We start from the raw sequence: 20,309 nt of genomic DNA, 5'->3' as shown, positions 1-20,309 counted from the left end.
AACAATTGATTTAAGGCAATCGAGACACTTTTCATCATGTGCCTCAAAATTCTTCCAACCTCTACTCTTTATACAATTCCAAAGTCACCCACATTTTAGGTATTTGTTACAGTGGCACCCCACTTTTTTAGCATTCTATTTCACAAGCTTTCCAGGTGGTGCAGTAGTAAAAAATCTGCCTGCCAATGCAGGAGACACAGGAGATGCAAGTTCAATCTCTGGGGGGGGGGGCTGGGGGGGGGAAGACCCTCTGGAATAGGAAATGGCAACCCATTCCAGTGTCCTTGCCTGGAAAATTCCATGGACAGAGGAGCCTGGTGGGCTACAGTCCATGGGGTTGCAAAGAGTCAGACACGACTGAAGCAACTTAGCAGGCACACATGGAGGAAGAAATGTATAAATATGATCAGATTAGAGGTAACTACCCCTTCCTCTGAAGTATATCCAATGATGAAAGAAAAAAAGAAGAAAGGAAAAAAAGGATGAGTGGGGAGAGAAAGAGGGGTGCCAGGGAAGAGAGAGAAAGAGAGCTCTGGATACAGGAAGAGAAAACAAAAACTGGAGGGACTTCCCTGGTGGTCCACTGGCTAAGACTCCATGCTCCCAATGCAGGGGGCCTGGGTTCAGTCCCTGATCAGGGAACAAGACCCCTCATGCCACAACTAAAGATCTCACATGCCCCAACGAAGATGGAAGATTCCATGCATCACAACTAAGACCCAGAGCAGCTAAATAAATAAATAAACTGGAGAAAAAAAATCCCAATTTGATCTAAGTGGAAGACCAAGATTTATAGAGAGAATTTGTACATTCAAAAGATAAAAGAGACTGAATAGTTTCTGTGCCTTTACACAACAGGTTCTAAATTAGTGTGCTGAAAGGTGCAAATTGGCAAGGCTTTGTGGACGTAATCAATACAGGGCTCAAATTACAGTTACACCTGGAGATCCCACTAAATTTAAACAAGATACTCCCTATAATTTTAAGGGAGTTACTGAACGTAAGTTCATGGCAAATACATCACTTCATAGCAAACAGACGGGGAAACAGTGGCTGACTTTATTTTCTTGGGCTCCAAAATCACTGTAGATGGTGACTGCAGCCATGAAATTAAGACACTTGCTCCTTGGAAGAAAAGCTATGACCAACCTAGACAGAACATTAAAAAGCAGAGACATTTCTTTGCCAACAAATGTCCGTCTTGTCAAAGCTATGTTTTTCCCAGTGGTCATGTATGGATGTGAGAGTTGGACTATAAAGAAAGCTGAGTGCTGAAGAATTGATGCTTTTGAACTGTGGTGTTGGAGAAGACTCTTGAGAGTCCCTTGGACTGCAAGGAGATCCAACCAGTCCATCCAAAAGGAAATCAGTCCTGAATATTCATTGGAAGGACTGATGCTGAAGCTGAAGCTCCAATACTTTGGCTACCTGATACCAAGAGCCAACTCACTGGAAAAGACCCTAATGCTGGGAAAGATTGAAGGCAGGAGGAGGAGGGCACAACAGAGGATGAGATGGTTGGATGGCATCGATGGACATGAGTTTGAGCCAGCTCTGGGAGTTGCTGATGGACAGGGAAGCCTGGTGTGCTGCAGTCCATGGGGTCACAAAGAGTCAGACACGACTGAGAGACTGAACTGAACGTAAACTAAACTGAACTGAACATACCTGCAAGACCAACAGGTATATGCCTGTATTAGCCACTGGAATGGTTGCCTTGTCTAAGTTCCCCATGGACCTAGCACTAAAATATGCTAGGTTACCTAAAATTACCCTAAAATATGCTATAGTGGGCATAGACACTCAAATATAACAACAATTACACACTAGCAAATTGAATAACCTAAATAAAGTAGACAAATTCCTAGAAACATTCAACCTACCTGGATTATGAAGAAGCAGAAATACGAACAGATCTGCATCTAATAAGGAAATTAGTAATCAAAAAGTTCCCATTAGAGAGAAGCCCAGGACCAGACTGCTTCATTGGTGAATTCTATGGAACATTTAAAGAGGAATTAGTGCCCATCTTTCTTAAACTCTTCCCAAAAAATTGAAGAGAAATTTTTCACAGTGTTCTGAACGTCAGTCTTAACAATATCTTTCTGGATATGTCTCAAGCAAGGGAAACAAAACCAAAAAAAAAAAAAAGACTCTGGGACTACATAAAACTGAAAAGCTTCTGCACAGTAAAGGAAACCATCACCATAAAAAAGACAACCTACTGAATAGGAGAAAATACTTGTAAGTCATACATCTGATTAGGCGTGAAACCCCAGGTATATAGAGAATGCATACAACGAACAATAAAAAACAAACAACCCATTACAAGTGGATAGAAGAGCTGAATAGACATTTTTCCAAAGAATACATACATATGGCCAAGAAGCACACGAAAAGATGGAAAACAGTATTTGTTACTAACATTCATACTGTCTAAAGTGAATTATGGACTCTATGCAATCCTTATCAAAATCCAAATAGCATTTTTCACAAAAACAGAAAAAAGCAAAAATTAATATGGAACCACAGTTCAGTTCAGTCGCTCAGTCGTGTCCGACTCTTTGTGACCCCGTGAATTGCAGCACGCCAGGCCTCCCTGTCCATCACCAACTCCCAGAGTTTACTCAAACTCATGTCCATCGAGTCGGTGATGCCATCCAGCCATCTCATCCTCTGTCGTCCCCTTCTCTTCCTGCCCCCAATCCCTCCCAGCATCAGAGTCTTTTCCAGCGAGTCAACTCTTCGCATCAGGTGGCCAAAGTATTGGAGTTTCAGCTTCAACATCAGTACTTCCAATGAACACCCAGGACTGGTCTCATTTAGAATGGACTGGTTGGATCTCCTTGCAGTCCAAGGGACTCTCAAGAGTCTTCTCCAACACCACAGTTCAAATCATCAATTCTTCAGCGCTCAGCTTTCTTCACAGTCCAACTCTCACATCCATACATGACTACTAGAAAAACCATAGCCTTGCCTAGATGGATATGGAACACAAAGGATTCCCAAATAGCCTTAGTAACCTTGAGGGGGAAAAAAAAAACAAAGCTGGAAGCATCACACTTCCTGATTTCAAAATATGTTACAAATCTACAATAATTAAAGCAGTATGGTGCCATTATTGCTGTTGTTGTTTAGTTACTAAGTCATATCTGATTCTTTGGGACTCCAGGGACTATAGCCTGACAGGCTCCTCTGTCCATGGAATTTCCCAGGCAAAATACTGGAGTGGGTTGCCATTGCCTTCTCCAGGGGCTCTTCCAGACCCAGAGATTAAACCTGTGTCCCCTGCACTGCAGGAGAATTCTTTACCACTGAGCCACCTGGGAAATTTGAAATAACTTAAGACTTAAATTTAGGACATGACACCATAAAGTTGCTAGAAGAGAACACAAACAAAACATTCTCTGACATAAATTGTATCAATGTCTTTTTTTGTTCAATTCTTTTCCTTTTTTGGCCACACTTCAAGGCTTGTGATCTTAGTTCCCCAACCAGGGATCAAACCAGGGCCCTCAGCAGTGAAGGTGAAGGCACGAACCCTAACCACTGGACAGCAAGGAATTCCCACCAATATTTCCTTAGGTCAGTCTCCCACAGCAGTAGAAATAAAAGCTAAAATAAACAAATGCAACCCAACAAATTATAAGCTTTTGTACCACAAAGAAAATTGTAAACAAAATGAAAACTGTGAACAAATGGGCTGAAAGAAAACATTTGCATATGATGCAATCAACAAGGAGTTGATTTCCAAAATATATAAACAACTCATACAATTCAACAGCAACAACAAAATAGAAACCAACACAATCAAAAAATGGGCAGGAGAGCTAAATAGGTCAGTTCAGTCACTCGGTCGTGTCTGATTCTGTGACCCCATGGACTGAAGCACACCAGGCCTCCCTGTCCATCACCAGCTCCCAGAGTTTACCAAAACTCATGTCCATCGAGTCGGTGATGCCATCCAACCATCTCATCCTCTGTCGTCCCCTTCTCCTCCTGCCCTCAATATTTCCCAGCTCAGGGTCTTTTCAAATGAGTCAGCTCTTCGCATGAGGTGGCCAAAGTATTGGAGTTTCAGCTTCAACATCAGTCCTTCCAATGAACACTCAGGACTGATCTCCTTCAGGATGCCCTGGTTGGATTTCCTTGCAGTTCAAGGGACTCTCAAGAGTCTTCTCCAACACCACAGTTCAAAAGCATCAATTCTTCAGTACTCAGCTTTCTTTATAGTCCAACTCTCACATCCATACATGACTACTGGAAAAACCATAGCCTTGACTAGACAGACTTTGTTGGCAAAGTAATGTTTCAGTTTTTTAATATGCTGTCTAGGTTGGTCATAACTTTTCTTCCAAAGAGTAAATTTCATGGCTGCAGTCACCATCTGCAGTGATTTTGCAGCCACAAACATAAAGTCAGCCACTGTTTCTATTGTTCCCCCATCTATTTGCCATGAAGTGATGGGACCAGAAGCCATGATCTTAGTTTTCTGAAAGCTGAGCTTTTATATTATTCAAGAAATGCAAATTAAAACTACAATGAGGTATCACCTCACACCAGTCAGAATGGTCATTATTAAAAAGTCTACAAAGAACAAATGCTGGAGAGAGTTTGGAGAAAAGGGAGCCCTCCCTCATTGTTGGTGGGAATGTGAGCTGGTACAGCCACTGTGGAAAACAGTATGGAGGTTCCTCAGAAAGCCAGAACTAGAGATACCATATGATCCACCAATCCCACTCTTTGACATATACCCAAACACACCACAGTTCAAAAAAATACAAAATGCACACACTCATATATTCATAGCAGCACTATTTACAATAGCCAAGACATGAAACAACTTAAATCTTCACCAAGAGATGAATGGGTAAAAAATATGCAGCGCATATACACGAAGTGATACTATTTAGTCATAAAAAAGACTAAATGTTGCCATTTGCAGCAACATGGATAGACAGAGAGATTATCATAGAAAGTGAAGTCAGAAGAGAAAGGCACATACCACAGGATCCACTTACATGTGAAATCTAAAATGTGAGACAAATGAACTTATCTATGCAACAGAAACAGTCTCACAGATACAGAGGAGACTTGCAATTGTCAAGGGGGAGAGGGGTGGGGAGAGATGGATTGGGAGTTTGCGATTAGCAGATGCAAACTATTATACATAAAATGGATAAACATGGTCTTACTGAATAGCACAGGGAACTATACTCAATATCCTATGATAAACCATAATGAAAAAGAATATACACATATATGTATAACTGAATCACTTTGCTGTACAGCAGAAACTAACTCAACCTTGTAAATCAACTATATATCAATAAAATAAATTAGGAAAGAGAGAGAGAGAGACTGTTGGCTACTTAGCTGGTTAATATAATCACCACTAAAATCACAGGGCTCTAACCGTCTTTAGGTACTGTTCTATAGTTGGGGACTCACTTAATCCTCTCAACAATCCTCTCTGAAGCAGATACAGTTATGATGTCTATCTCACAGGTCAGTAAGCTACACCCCAGAGAGGCTGAGTTTTTTGTCTAAATTCACACAGAGAACAAGAGGCAGAGCTAGGATCCCAGCTCAGCTCAGGGCTGTGCACTTAACTAACATATTCAGCTGCCTCTCTGTGAACAACAGTGACATTTCATGTCTGGGCTTCTACTTCAGGTCATGTGTTCATATATGGTTCCTAAATCATGATGGTGGGAACAGGGGGACTGAGTGTGAAGCCTGTTCTAAACTCAGCCTTTAACTCTGCAATGCTTCAATGCATCAGAAGCAGTCACTGTAGTCCATTTCTATTATTACTGTTATTGTTATTATTGTTCCCATTTTGCAGGTGAAAAAACTGAGTCTCAGACTTGAATAACATACCCACAGTTACATAACTAAAAAATAGTAGTGCCCAGACTTGAACCAGATCTATTTGAGTCTTTCTTGCCCTTCCCAATCTGGACAGGCCAAAAAAAAAAAAAAAACAAGTAAATGTGAAATAATTTAACCTCTAGAGCCTTGTGTGTTTCACAATGCCATTGTTATTGAGTTTCAAATGTCTTTAGATTTGTTTTACTAGCTTAGATTCCAGTTTTGGCGGCTTTCCACAGTCTAAGGGAAAGGACAAAGAGTGGCTATTAGGAAACCCAAACACCAAATGTCTTGTTTTCTAACAAACACTAATGTGTCCATTCAGACTATTACCATCCATGTGCACAATCTCCTGGGAGGAAGCTGAAAATCTCTGACTCACACTATTTGTGGTGTTTATTATCAAGATTTATGAACTCTTGGAACCACAGTCTCAAAACCAAAGGCTTAAAATATTATAATCATTATACACTGAATCAAAGTCTGTTTAAAATGTTTAAAACCTTTAAAATTTTCTCCTATTCCTTAAAAAACTAGGAATAAAATTGCCATAAAACTCAGCAGTTCCACTACTGGGCATGTACTCCAAGGAAACCAGAACTGAAAAAGACATATGGACTCCAATGTTCATTGCAGCACTATTTACAATAGCCAGGATGTGGAGGCAACCTAGATGTCCACCAGCAGACCAGTGGATAAGGAAGTTGCGGTACATATACACAATGGAATATTACTCACCTATAAAAAGGAATGCATTTGAGTCAGCTTTAATGAGGTGGGTGAACCTAGAGCCTGTTATACAGAGTGAAGTAAGTCAGAAAGAGAAAGAAAAATACCATATATTAATGCATATATATGGGATCTAGAAAGATGGTACCGACGATCCTACATACAGGCAGCAAAGGAGACGCAGATGTAAAGAACAGACTTTTGGACTCAATGGGAGAAGGAGAGGGTGGGATGATTTGAGAGAATAGCATTGAAACATACACATTATCATATGTAAAATAGATAACCAGCGAGAGTTTGATGTATGGAGCAGGGCACACAAAGCTGGTGCTCTATGACGACCTGGAGGGATAGGGTAGGGGGGGACGCGGGAGGAGGGTTCAGGATGGAGGGGACACATGTTTACCTATGGCTGAGTCATACTGATGTATGGCAAAAACCATTGCAATATTGTAGCTATCCTCCAATTAAAACAAATAAATACAGTTTTAAAAAAATACAAAAAAAGTTTTTTTCTCCTTAACTACTATGACCAGAGAGTCCAAAATGCTGAAAAAATGCAATCACAGACCTAATTTATTCAATCAACTACTCAGTATACCTGCCTGTTCTTATTTGCCAGAAATCTGGTGTCCTCATCTTGAGAATCCTTCTTACTAACCTCTACCACAGTTGTCCAAACATTTAAGACTACAGGTTTAGTGGAAGGGAGCATCTTCACTCTCAGCCAGTATGAGAGGGGCTGTGAACTGGCATAGCCTCTAAACATGATTTGACAACATCAGCCAGAATTATAAAGAAATGTATTATATGACTCAGCAATTCCACATGTAATCATTTCTCCTACAGATGTGCTCAAACACCTGCAAAGTGACCCATGTGCAAGTCTATTTGTCGTGCCATTGTTTAGTAGTGAAAGACTGGAAATGACCCAAGCATTCATCATGAAACGACTGATAAATTGTGGTGGCGGCTGTTTTGCTGTTTAGTCGATAAGTCGTGTCCAGCTCTGTTGCAACTCCATGGACTGCATGTAGCCCCCCAGGCTCCTCTGTCCAAGGGATTTTCCAGGCAAGAATACTGGAATGGGTTGCCATTCCCTGCTCCAGGGGATCCTCCCCACCCAGAGATAAAACCCACATCTCCTGCATTGCCAGGCAGATTCTTTACTGCTGAGCCACCAGGGAAGCCCCTCCAAGAAAAAAAAGACTGTGGTAGATCTATCCAATAGAATTCTGTGTCAGTCAGGATCCCAGCAGAAAAGTAAGTCACACACAAGTAAGGTAATAGAGCATCTAATAATAGCACTATTTGCAAAGTGAAGGGTATCCAATGAGGGATGGTGAAACACCTGTAAACTAGCCACAGAGAGGCTCCGTTACACCCTTATCCTTGAAGGGTCAAAGGGAGAGAGCAGTCCCTGGAACCGGATGAAACCTATGGGTACAAAAGAAGGCCAACAGGAGTCACTGCCAAAACAAGTTGCACAACAAACTCATCAGCGGGGAAGAGGGAAACAAAATCCTCTCCTAAGGAAAGGACCAGTGGGAGGGAAGAAAATATTTTGAAAATGATATAATCTACCACAGACGAGACTTCCAGCAACTCTCCTACATCCATATGGATAATACCAGACAACAAAAGAGACAAAGAGAGCAGAGAGATTGAGAAAACCAGAGTCCCACTCCAGTATTCTTGCCTGGAGAATCCCAAGGACAGAGGAGCCTGGCAGGCTACTGTCCATGGGGTCGCAAGAGTCGGACGCGACTTAGCAACTAAACTACTACTGCTGCTAAAAGACATCATCACAATAAAAAAAGGCTGAGCTGAAGAATTGATACCTTCAAACTGTGATGCTGCAGAAGACTCGAGAGTCCTTTGAACAGCAGGGAGATCAAACCAGTCAATCCTAAAGGAAATCAACCCTGAATATTCACTGGAAGGACTGATGCTGAGGCTGAAGCTCCAATACTTTGGCCACCTGATTCAAAGAACTGACTCATTGGAAATGACCCTGATGCTGGGAAGGATTGAAGCCAGGAGGAGAAGGGGATGACAGAGGATGACATGGTTGGATGGCATCACTGACTTGATGGACATGAGTTGAGCAAACTCTGGGAGATGGTCAAGGAGAGGGAAGCCTGGTGTGCTGCAGTCCATGGGATCACAAAGAGTTGCACATGATTGAGCAGCTGAACAACAACAAAGACATCATTCAAAGCCTGAATCCAGCATGTGGCCTGCCCCAGAGCTCCGAAAGATAGATCCCCGTTTCTGCCTAAATGAATTTGAGTTACTTTCCATTGCTTACAGCAGTAGAACCGCATCTTTGGAGGGAAAGGCTTAGTCAAACTCTGTTACACTCTCCACCAGTTGTGAACACTCACTCAACTCCCATCGGTTGAAAATCTAAACGAGGGAGAGACAGAGACCAATAGCATCATAGCTTCCTAACATTTTAATAGGACAATTTGAAAATATGCAGAAAAATTGAATGATTTTTGTACAGTAAGTCACTGCCTCGGTTCTGTAACTGGCATTAGTAAATGTTAGTTGCTCAGTCATGTCCAACTCTTTGTGACCCCCATGGACTTTAGCCCACCAGTCTTCTCTGTCCGTGGAATTCTCCAGGCAAGAATAGTGGAGTGGGTTGCCATTCCCTTCTCCAGGGTATCTTCCCAACCCAGGAATTGAACCCGGGTCTCCAACATTGCAGCCAGTCTTTTTTACCATCTGAGCCACCAGAGAAGCCCCAAACAAATCTGTCCATCTATGTATCTTTTCATCCACCCAATCTATCTGGGTGTTTTGTGGGGTGTTTTTTTTTGATGCATTTCAAAATAAATGGCAGATATCATTCCTTAATTCACCCCTTAATTCACAAATAGCATCATTTTGTAATCCTTTAAAACAAGACATCCTGTGATACTTAGAAGCACTAGAATAAGAATCTGAGACTCTCAGACTCCCGAAACCTTAGATTCAAGGACACTCAAAAACGCAGAACTGGGTGAGACTTCCCTGGCAGTCCAGGGGTTGAGACTCTGTGCTTCCAATGCAGGGGGCATAGATCCTGAGACTCTTCTGCATTCGCCTTTACAGATAACATCCACAGCTTCTCCGTGATAGCAAAAATGTCCTGAGAAGGTGAGGTCTCTTTCCATCACTCATCCTAAATCCTTCCTAGTCATAGCTTGTGAGGGAGAGGATGACTGAAACCAGCTTTTCTAACACAAAGTTCCCCCCAGGGGAAATAAAAGATTGGAAATAATCCAAGGTTTGAGATTGGCTGAACTGACATAGATATGGAAAAATGACAGAGATGGAATGTGGGTTAATTCCTATAATCCCACCACTAGGAAAGAACATGGGTGTGACTGAAAACAGAACAAGAAGCAACAGGAGGAAATAGCTTTCATGCACCAGCTTCTCAGATCTTATCCAAACTGGAGCTGTTCAACCCCACTCCAAACTTCACAATGGCTGCTCCCCATTTAGCAACTAAGCTCAGCTCAGCTCTCAGCTGAAATCCCATGCATCTCTGGGGTTTAGGAGAGGGAAGGGCTCTGGAAGAAAGGGGTGCAGGATTCTGGTCCAGGCTTTGCCATGATTCTTTGTGTCATCTTGGGTATGATGATGGCCACTTCTCCCACCTTGAAGAGTCTGCGGTAAATGCTAAAGGTGTGACCAGATAGCCAAGAGCTCAGAAAAAGTCAAAGGTTGCAGTGATCATCAAGCAAGTGCTGAGTGCTCCCTATGTCTCAAACACTGTTCAAAGCACTTTTCACTTTTCAATTGGTTGAATCCTTACAACAGCCCCAAGAGTTAGATGCTGTTATTATCCTCATTGTACAGAGGAGGTTAACTTAGGCACAGAGGAATTAAGTAACTCATCCAGTGTAGTCTGGTTCTGAAACAGGATGTAGATGCCCCCCATCCCAGGGTAGATACTCCAAGAAGAGACTAGCAGGGCCATTGAAGAAACAGGCTGAGCCCTACCCAGACAGAAGATAAGAGACCACATATTTCTCATTCTCAAAGTCAGGAGACCTCCCTGACTACCCATGTGCAGAAAGACTCCTTGGAAGTCAGAACAGGAGTAATGCTAAGTGTTGCTAACTACCCATAGGCCTCTTTGGTGGAACGCATCTTGGCTAAGAGATGCATGTGTACACATGGAAGGATCCCTGCTGCTGCTGCTGCTGCTGCTGCTAAGTCACTTTAGTCGTGTCCGACTCTGACCCCATAGACAGCAGATCCCTAGATAAACTAAATGTGGACTGTGAACCAGGCAAATAAAAATAATTGGTCAAAGGGAAATCAGAAGAAATGCCCCATACAAGTAATTCAAACTGCCACGAGAGTGTTCCTCTCTCTCTCTGCATCTGCCCATGTGTCTATCCACATATACTGTACTCTTTTTTCCTCCTAATAAAACACTTTGTTTCACTATCTTACATCTTTATGGGGATTCTGCCTTTCCCTTCTCCAGAGGATCTTCCCAACCCAGGGGTCAAACCCAGGTCTTCTGCATTGCAGGCAGATTCTTTATCAGCTGAGCCACAAGGGAAGCTCAAGAATACTGGAGTGGGTAGCCTATACCATCTCCAGCAGATCTTCCTGACCCAGGAATCAAACTGGAGTCTCCTGCAAGGCAGGCAGATTCTTTACCAACTGAGCTATCAGGGAAGCCCCTACTTCAACTATACTTTGATTTAAAAAATTAAATCTAAAAAAGTAACAATAATAAGTAAAAATAGACCATACTTGGCAATTAATAAACTCCCCAATGACCCACACTCAGAGACTGAATTTTTAAAAATATCATACAAGACACAGTAAGGATGAAGATAAATGAATAGGGGAAGGTATACTAGCCTAATGTCTCCCAAAAAAAAGACAATGTGGCTATAGATACTTTATGAAACAAGATTCACACTACGGAGAAAAAAAATTATTAAGACTAACAGGAACATGGTGATAAAAGGACCTATGCACCTGGAAAATAAACCAATCCTGACACATAACAAGATAGCCCTAAGTTATAAGATTTTAACTTACCCTTATGAGTAATTGATAAATCAAACAGATTTTTAAAATACTAAGAGTATAGAATAGTTGAAAAAGATATTTAATTAGAGAGACCCATTTAATAGCTATAGGAAGGACCCTAGACACTTAGAGAATCCTCATTATTTTCAAACACCCATGGAAGTTTTACAAATATTAGCCCCATACCAGGCCAAGATACAAACCTTTAAAAATGCTAAAGGAATAACAGTATAGACAATTCAACCTGTCCACAATGTAAAGAAAAAAAATAGAATTCAATAACAAAAAGAGAAAAACAGACACCAAAATGCCCAGAAATTTTAAAGCATACTTCTGTACAATGGACACACTGGTTCCAAATTGGGAAAAGAGTACATCAAAGCTGTATATTGTCACCCTGGTTATTTAACTTATATGCAGAGTACATCATGAGAAATGCTGGACTGGATGAAGCACAAGCTGGAATCAAGATTGCCAGGAGAAACATCAATAACCTCAGATATGCAGATGACACCACACTTATGGCAGAAAGCGAAGAACTAAAGAGCCTCTTGATGAAAGGGAAAGAGGAGCATGAAAAAGTTGCTTAAGCATGAAAAGGAGGTTAAAGCTCAACATTCAGAAAACTAAGATCATGGCGTGCGGTTCCATCACTTCATGGCAAATAGATGGGGAAACTATGGAAACAGTGAGAGACTTTATTTCCTTGAGCTCCAAAATCACTGCAGATAGTGACTGCAGCCATGAAATTAAAAGATGCTTGTTCCTTGGAAGAAAAGGTATGACCAACCTAGACAGTATATTAGAAAGCAGAGACGTCACTTTGCCAACAAAGTAGTCTAGTTGGACTAGAAAGAAATCTGAGCACTGAAGAATTGATGCCTTTGAACTGTGTTGTTGGAGAAGACTCTTGAAAGTCGCTTGGACTGCAAGGAGATCCAACCAGGCCATCCTAAAGGAAATCAGCCCTGAATATTCATTGGAAGGACTGATGAAGCTGAAATTCCAATACTTTGGCCACCTGATGGGAAGAACTGACTAATTGGAAAAGACCCTGATGCTGGGAAAGACTGAAGACGGGAAGAGAGGGGGACAACAGAGGATGAGATGGTTGGATGGCATCACCGACTCGATGGACATGAGTTTGAGTAAGCTCTGGGAGTTGATGACGGACAGGGAAGCCTGGAGTGCTGCAGTCCATGGGGCTGCGAAGAGTCGGACACGACTGAGCGACTGAACTGAACTGAACTGATACAATGGACGGACCAAGTAGAAATCATATTTGATATTTAAAATGTTTAGAGTGAATGATGAAATTATTGCATCTCAGATCATTAAAGGATACAGACTTCAGAGAGGAGTGCTTATATGAAAACAAGAACACTGAAAATGAATGAGTTCAGCATCCAATATAGGAAAAAAAGTTTAAATAATAACTGAGCAAGACTTTTTAAAAGATCAAAGAAATAACATAATAGCAGAAATGAATGAACAACAAACACACGAACACAAAAACAAAATAGTAGCAAGCTTCCAAGTTAGGGAACCAGAATGCTTCAATGTGCCAACTTCCAAGCTCCATGGACAGAAGTACCTACATCAGGATCTCACCTAGTAATGAGCTGGTAACCGGTAAACGAGTGTTGAAAAAAAAAAAAAAAAGAGAGAGAAACAAGACCAAAAACCACTCCCTTAAGAAGGTAAAAAAAAAATGGTTTAACTTCTTACAATACTTGTGATACACAGAATTCTGTAATTGATGCCCCATGACCCATACTTTCGTATAATCCTTTCTCTTACGTGTAGGCGGCATGTGTGAATAGGATGGCATGCTCCCATGACTGTTACCTGCCATGACTAAGGGGATTTTGAAGACTAATTAGAGCCCCAAATATGTTGATTTTTTTGAGTTAATCATAAATGTGATTATGCTGGGAGGGCCTGATCCAGTCAGACAAGCTTTTCAAAAGAATTGGCCCTTCCAACAAAAGATCAGTGGTCAGACTAAACTATAAACTAATAAGAAAAAACTAAAAGGTATTAAAAGGCAGTTCACAAAGGAGAAAATGGAACGACTCATACACACAGGAAATGCTCAACTCTGCAGTCATTTGGAGAAGAGTCAGTTAAAATGAGGTATCATTTCACACCCATCAGATTAGCAAAATTTCATAACTGATAGAAACAAACATTGAAGGACAACACCAGGAATCTTTATAATGCCATTGGTGGGAGTATATATTAGTTGAACTAACGTTGCAGGAGAATTTGGTTATGGTTGGCCGAGTTCAAGTAGTACATACACTGAGACCCACAGCAATTCCGCTGCTGGCAATCGACCCAGGAAAAACTCTTACAGCTGTCCACAAGGACACAGCCTGACAAGAGTGTCAACTTGGTGAGATCGGGGCTTTTTTTTTTTTTTTTTTCTGTTTTATACTTTGCTGTTTCCCCAGTGTCTCAGTGGTAAAGAATCCGCCTTCAATGCAGGAGACACAGGAAACTTGAGTTTGATCCCTGGGTGAGGAAGACCCCCTGGAGAAGGGAATGGCAACCCACTCCAGGATTCTTGCCTGTAGAATCCCATGGACAGAGGAGCCTGGCCAGCTGCAGTCCATGGGGTTGCAGAGAGTCGGGCAAAACCGGGCAACTAAGCACATAGTGCCAGCACCTATACAGTTGACTCTGGAACAAAGCAGGCTCTGGAGGAGCTGCTTCCTGGCGGTGGAAAATCTGCCTATAATTTGACAGCCAGCCCTTCCTATCCTCAGTTTCACATTTGCAGATTCAACTAGATCATGCAGTACTGCAGCAGTACATATTTCCTGAAAAAACTATTTCAAGTCAGTGAACCCACAACACAGTTCAAACCCATGTTGTTCAAGGGTCAATTGTAGTTAGTTGGCCCTTGATTAATACTTGTTGACTTGATTAATGAATGACATGGTCATATTGAGAAAGATTCCTCTGGTCCCACCTAGGACCCAGTGGTTAAGGCTTCGCCTTTGAGATGCAGGGTGTGTGGGTTCGCCCTGGTCAGGGAGCTAAGATCTCATGTGCCTTAAGTTAAAAAATAAATAAATAAATAAAGCAGATATTTGGGGGAGAGAGATAAATTAAGAATTTGAGATTAACATATACACACTGCTATGGAGTTTTGGGGTTTTTTTTAATTGAAATATAGTTGATTTACAATGATGCATTAGTTTCAGGGGTACAACAAAGTGATTCAGTTATACATATACACACTTTTTCAGATTCTTTTCCCTTACAGACTATTATCAAATATTGAGTATAGTTCACTAAATTTTCACTTTCATATATAAAATAGTAACCAACAAGGGCCTGCTATATAGCACAGGGAATTATGCTTAATATCTTATAATAATCTATAAGGGAAAAGAATCTGAAAAAGTATATATATATGTATAATTGAACCACTTTGTCATACACCTGAAATTAGCACAGCATTGTAAATCAACTGTATTTCAGTTAAAAAAAAAAAAAACCATAACAGATATGCCAGCCTGGATGGAACAGTGTTTGGGGGCAGAATGGATACCTGTATATGTATGGTCGGGTTCCTTCCCCGGTCATTGAAGTGAAGTGAAAGTCGCTCACTCATGTCCAGCTCTTTGTGACCCCATGGACTGTACAGTCCAGGGAATTCTCCAGGCCAGAATACTGGAGTGGGTAGCCTTTCCCTTCTCCAGGGCATCTTCCCAACCGAGGGTCTGAACTGAGGTCTCCCGAATTGCAGGTGGATTCTTTACCAGCTGAGCCACAAGGGAAGCCCTCCCTGTTCATCGAAACTACCACAAAATTGTTAATCAGCTATACTCCAACACAAAACACAAAGTTTAAAAGTTTGAAAAAATACATAAAACAGAAGCAATATTGCACAAAATTCAATAAAGACTTTTTTAAATGGTCCACATCAAAAAAAATTGAAAAAAAAAAAACCAAACGGAGAGAAAGTATGCAGTGATTCAGTGTCCTTGATGGTGGGAAGGGGCAGGGTCCTTGATGGTGAGGACTGAGTCAGAGTGAGTGGGTCCCCTATTCATCCACCAGTTCCCCAGAAAACATCTCCTTCATGCTCTGAGTACGGACAACGTGAAGGTCTCTGATTTCACTCTTCAGCCAGGAGATTCCTAAGTTGGCCTTTACCAGTCAACCAAGAGTTAAACACTGTGGACCATAAGACTTCCTCAGCACCCTTGTACAGGGACCTAGGAAACAAAGTCTGAGCTCCTCAGCCAGGCATTCAGAGCCCTTGAATGCCTAAAGCCAGCCCACTCGCAACACTTAAATGTCCCGGGGACCTAGAAGTAACCAGCAAGTGATTCGGGCCCCTTCTCTGTCTGTCTTCCACCTCCGGGAGTGTCTGTCTTTGCCTGTCCCCGTGTGTGAGAACTCCCTTCCTGATGTCTTCCTCTGTTTCTGATGTTTGGCCCTTCTTCCCCCTTCTCTGAAACGCCTACACTTGTACGTCTCTCAGTTATGTTCTCCTATACAAGCAGCTTGTCCTCGCCGTCCTTCAATAATACTCGCCTGGAGTTTGGGATGGACATGTACACACTGCTCTGTCTAAGACGGATAACCAGCAATGACCTGCTGTAGAGCGCAGGGAACTCTGCTCGACGTTATTCGACAGCCTGGCTGGGAGAGGAATCTGGGGAAGAATGGATGCGTGTGTATGCGCGGCTGAGTCCCGTCACAGTGAAACTACCCCAACAATGTTAATCAGCTATACCCCAAAACAAAATAAAAAGCTCAGAAGAAAACAATAACACTCCGCGGACTGTCATCTGTTCCACTGAAATGGAACATCTACCATTGCTTGACCCAGTCTGTAACTTTCTTCCCACGTGTGCTCCTCTCAATGTCTCTTTCATGAATTCTTGTCCAATCCAGCCACCATTGCCATACAGAGAGGACCTGCTTAACAGGTAGTTAAGTTTCCCACAGCATGAGGGGGAAGTTCCTCTCCTTTAAGTTAAGTGAAGGTTGTTCAGTTATGTCTGACTCTGACCCCATGGACTGTACAGTCCACGGAGTTCTCCAGGCCAGAACACTGGAGTGGGTAGCTATTCCCTTCTCCAGGGGATCTTCCCAACCCAGGCACCAAACCCATGTCTTCCACATTGGAGGTGCATTCTTTACCAGCTGAGCCACCAGGGAAACCTTCCTCTCCGTCTTCTCCATTCAAATCCCCAGTTCCTTAAGTCTGTCTTCGCTTCATTAATTCCCCCATCTCTCCTTTCAACCCCAGGTCAGCTCTCCAAGTCTGTGACTAAATAAGGAAGCCACATCCCCACTACCCTTGATCCTTCAAATACCAAATGGAGGCTGAGGGGACGATGAGGGGGAGTGCCTCTGAGTCCCCAGGATTGTGATAAAGAAGGCTCAGAGCTGGGGAGAGGATGTGAGTAGTCTTCTCTGCAGCGAGCTTCCTTATGCCCAGGAACAAAGGGAAAGGAAGATAGTACCCCTATGCATTCCAACAGGCAGATGGATCTGAAGTAGATTCAAGAAAGGATTTGCTGGACACGAGGGAAATTTATTCTCTCACACTTCTATAGAAATCGCATATTAGTGCTGGTGTGCTGGTGCAGTGGTAGAGAATCTGTCTGCCAGTGCAGGAGACTCAGGAGATGCACATTCGATCCCTCACTCAGGAAGATCCCCTGAAGGAGGGAATGGCAACCCACTCCAGGATTCTTGCCTGGAAAACTCCATGGACAGAGGAGTCTGGTGGGCAACTGTCCATGGGGTCACAGAGAGTCAGACACATCTGAGCATACACGCATGCATGGGGTGTGTTTAGGATTCTCAAGTTCTGGAATTCAATGATTGAAACCCGGTCTAAAGCTTTCCAGGGATGGCAAGGGGGTCTCAGAGCTGGGCTGGCTGTTGGTAGAACTGGAGTTATCATTTATCTCCACCATTTGCCCCACCCTCACATGCCACTGACTTAGAAGAAAAAGGGTCAGGACTGGGTCACAACTCAAAGTCAAGGCTGTAAACTGACACCACAACAAACCTCCTCAGCCTCTTGTTTGGAATTCTACCTCTCTTTTCATCCATACCTCACCCAGGGAGAGGATATCAGAGAACATTTACTTGGCCTTTGGGAGGCCCCAGGAAGGATTAAGAGCAGTTCTCAGGTACCAGCTGTTTACACTGGCAGGTGCTCTGCTAAGCTTGCTTGAGTGCATTGAGTTTCCTCAATAACCTTTTGGTGCAAAGACCAACATCCCCATTTCTCAGACAGGGTCACTGAGGCTCAGAAAGGAATGGCCACTTATCCAGGACACCCAGAAAAAATGAAGCAGAGCTGGGATTCATGTCAGGGTCTTCCTGATTCCAGAGTCCTCTCCTCTATAACATCTACTGAGTCACTGAATATTCCCTCAAGGCCTGAGTCAAGCAATATATGTATAGTAGCAAACAGACATAACAGGTCCTACTGTCTCCCGGCTGACTTTCTGGGAGGGCAGAGAAGCTGTATGCTCAGTCCTGTCTGACTCTTTGTGACCCTATAGACTGTAGCCCACCAGGCTCCTCTGTCCATGGGATTTCTCAGGCAAGAGTATCGGAGTGGGTTGCCATTTCCTTCTCCAAGGGATCTTCCCTATCCAGGGATCGAACCTGTGTCTCCTTCATTGGCAGGCAAACTCTTTACCACTGAGCCACCTGGGAAGCCCACAAATAAACGTGTCTATTCTATTGTCAGGGATTAGTGAGTGCCTCAGTCACTGGCCTCCTAAGCTGGGGGTTGTGGGTTCGGGTCCCATCTGGGGTGATTAGACTTTGGGCTTCCCAGGTAATGCTAGTGGTAAAGAATCTCCCTGCCAATGCAGGAGATGCAAGAGATGTGGGTTCAGTGCCTGGCAACCCACTCCAGTATTCTTGCCTGTAAAATTTCATGGACAGAGGAATCTGGTGGGCTACTGTCCATGGGGTCGCAAAGAGCACACATATTCTCATGTCAGGGAGTGGTGAGTGCCTCACAAGAATAACCGCAGGCAACAGCTGCAGAGAAATGTCGGTGGCCGTTTCTGATAGTAAGATCAGAGGTTTGAGTGCAGAGTAGACTTTGAGCATAGATCTGAAGTGAGGCAGTGAGCCACTTCAGAGCCAGGCAGATGAGCTGGGAGAACAGAGAAGATATTCTATGGAGCTAAAACCCAGCAGGCAGTGTTTTTTTAAGAACACAGATTTAATTTTATATTTTCTCTGCATTTATTTAATATATCCTATTAATACTTTTGTACAAACTTTCAATATATAATTAATCTGCTTACATAAAATCATGCTTAGCTCCAATAAAACTGTAAAAAGGTTGCTTTTTAAAATGTAATAAATATTTAAAACATTTTGAAATGATAGATAATAAAAGTCAACATGAATCTGGTGACATTTAAAATTATCATGTGGGCTTCCCTGGTGGTCCAGTGGTTAAGAATCCAGCTACCAAGGCAGGGGACACAGGTTCGATCCCTGGTCCAGGAAGATTCCCCATGCCATGGGACAGCTGAGTCCATAACCATAAATACTGAGCCCAGACTCTAGAGCCCATGCCCCTCAACAAGAGAACCCATCACAATGAGAAGCCCGCACACCAAAACCAGAGGAAGCCCTCAAGCAGTAATGAAGGTCCAGCACAGTCAAAAATAAATAAAAAATAAAATTATCATTCTATTCTCACAAAAGAGATCACTACAAAATAGCTGATGTTTTCACTCACAATTTGTGTCTTCAGCTCTAATCTCAGGCAAATATTTTCTTTTAAGACTAATGCTTTACCTGTTCCTTGTAAAGACAACCTTGCTTTTGTATATTTAGTTAAATTATTTATGATTGTTTATAATTCTTATTTTTCTAAAATTTCAAGTAAGAATCCTTACACTCATTAATGCAAAATACTCTTAATTTTTCAAATGTCATTATTTCTTTCACCGTTTTTAAGTAGTCAGCCAAAGTGAATGTTTTGTGGATTTAAAAAAAAACAAATACCACTTCCACTTCCTAAGTTGAGGAGGTCTATGCAGCTCACAGTTGTATCGGGTATTAAAACAGTAAGGGTTAAGCCTCACCATCTTTGAGAATTTCCACAAGTTGGGTCAATTGTCCACACCTGTAGTTTATTGTGCCCAGCTGCTCAAAGAAGAGCAATGCCTCTCAAAGGAACCAGACTCCACATTCGTGTCTGTGTCTGTTTTTTTTCAACATGTATACTAACTGATCGTCCAAGTCACAGGCAAAAGGAAAAAAAATTTAACCCTAGCAGGGTTGCTAAGGTATTATCACCTATCCAATGCCCTGTAAATACTCTTACTTTGGCAGTGGCCCACAGAGTTAACTTCTGGAGTATTCAGCCTGATACAACAAAATAACTAATGACAATTAGACCATATAACTTTTTCCTACTTTTGCAACCAAATGTATAAATTAAGACGACATCTGTTTATATCACTTGCAAAATGTCTATACAGTCAGCCCTTCACATTCCTGGCTTTTATCCACAGCCATGGATTCAGTCAACCAGGGACAGAAAATAGCCCCCTCAAAAAAAATTCCAGAAAATTCCTAAAAGCAACCATTCACAGAGCATCTACACTGTATTTCAGTTATTTCCACAGCATTTA

At 42.2% G+C, this 20,309-nt stretch overlaps 1 long non-coding RNA gene across 1 annotated transcript in view; it reads right to left on the bottom strand.

Annotated features, from left to right (window-relative positions):
• The window catches only part of LOC138418881 (uncharacterized), a 46,508-nt gene that overhangs the window by 7,135 nt on the left and 19,064 nt on the right, over window positions 1-20,309 (bottom strand). The gene's annotated exons all lie outside the window — the stretch shown is intronic.

The sequence above is a fragment of the Ovis canadensis genome, chromosome 14, assembly GCF_042477335.2.
Source record: "Ovis canadensis isolate MfBH-ARS-UI-01 breed Bighorn chromosome 14, ARS-UI_OviCan_v2, whole genome shotgun sequence".
NCBI lineage: Eukaryota > Metazoa > Chordata > Mammalia > Artiodactyla > Bovidae > Ovis > Ovis canadensis.
This window is presented reverse-complemented; position numbering and strand designations above follow the sequence as displayed.